Here is a 1,676-nt window from a genome sequence, read left to right on the forward strand (position 1 = left end):
TGTGATAACACAATAAAAAAAAAAAAAAAAAAAAAAAAAAAAAAAAACCCAAACCAAAAAAAACGTTTAAAATCACCTAGAGTTAAAGTGTTGGTATTTTGGTATATTTCTTCCTTTTTTCAATCCTTGAAAGCAAGCTGTATAGCTTTTATAGCCTTTTTTATGTAGCATCTTATGAATATTTTTTCATGCTATTAAAAATTCTTCCAAAGCAGTTCTTTTAACATTTGTCTAACATTGCAAGGAGTGGGTATTTACAGGATACTTACAGGATATTTAAGCTAGTTGTAACCCACTCTAGCACACCAGTTCTTGTCTTTCCACCTCTCCAAGTCTCCATCTTCTCACTCTTAACCCTTTCCCATTCGTTCTCTACCTCCGAGCTCTTCCAAGGTGACAGACACTTAATATTTTGTGGGAGGTGAATATTCCCAAAGAATCAGATTTTCTCCCGGTTCTCTAAAGGAGAAACTGAGGCTCATGATGGTCAAGGTGATGGTTCCCCATCATCCAGCCAGATGATCTTTCATGGAGCCTTATTATATGGTCCCTGCTTGGGTCACTTCTCAGATGGAAGCCAGTGGGATTACACTGCCCTTTCTGGCCACTCCTCTTCCTCTTCAGATACCCACCCAGATCCACAAGAAGATGCATCCCAGGCCTTGCCCTCAAGAGCTGAGAGCCAAGTGGGCCAGCCGGTTACAAGTGAGCAGCTTACACAAGGCTGAAAGGCAGATGCTCCACAGGCGAGCCAACTCTGGTTCATCTTCCAGCCTCCTCTCCTCTCCCTTTGTAGCATACACTGAGAATGGCCCCTCTTCCTCCTTCCTAATGGCTTTTCCCCCCATTTCAGTAGCTGCTCTTATCCATTTAGCAACTCGCTTGTGGGAAAGTAACTCATTCCCAGTCCAAGAGTAGGTGGGTCCTAGACAAACAAGGAAGTCAGTCATTCCTCTTTGCCAGTGATAGATCTAGGATTCAGATACACTTTTGGCCAATGAGAGCTGAAGAGGAATTTGGGGCTGGGGACGCAGCTTTTCTCCCCTAAGAAATAGGCATAGAAAGAGTCCCTCATTCTAGACAACTGGAATTCAAGTATGGCAGCTCTGGGTGCTGTCATTATCTTGTGACAGTCTAAAGATGAGGCCAACTCATGAGAAAGAGAGCCAAGCCAAGAACATCAAGGAAAAGGGGAGGCAGAATGCTAACTGCCCCCTGTTGCTGGTTTTCTTGTTAGGGAGAAAACTTATTTTCTTACAGCTGCAATTGGTTTGAGTTTTATATTACTTGATGCCTTAAACACCCTAGGTGATAAATACTTCCAGGACATTCTCTGCATTGGTTATTCTACAACAGGAATATTATACCACTCTCCAATTCAAGTCCTTCAGTGATGGCAGCTTCTTCTTCTCTTCTTCCTCTTTGGAGTCTCCCTTTTTTCTAGATCTTAATGTCTAAAACTGTAAGGAGGGTACCTTGAACTCTAGTAGTGTTTTGAGAATGGGGATTTTAGGGCCAGGGATTTAGCTCAGTGGCACTGTGCCTGCCTTGCAAGTACAAGGTCCTGAGTTTAATCTCCGGTATGGAAAAAAAAGAATGGGGATTTTAAAAACAACTACCCCATATGATAGTAGTTGTGCTTTTAATATCCATTGATGGAATAAAAATCATGACAA

Source organism: Fukomys damarensis, unplaced genomic scaffold (assembly GCF_012274545.1).
Source record: "Fukomys damarensis isolate Sample0158 unplaced genomic scaffold, DMR_v1.0_HiC HiC_scaffold_23, whole genome shotgun sequence".
Lineage (NCBI taxonomy): Eukaryota > Metazoa > Chordata > Mammalia > Rodentia > Bathyergidae > Fukomys > Fukomys damarensis.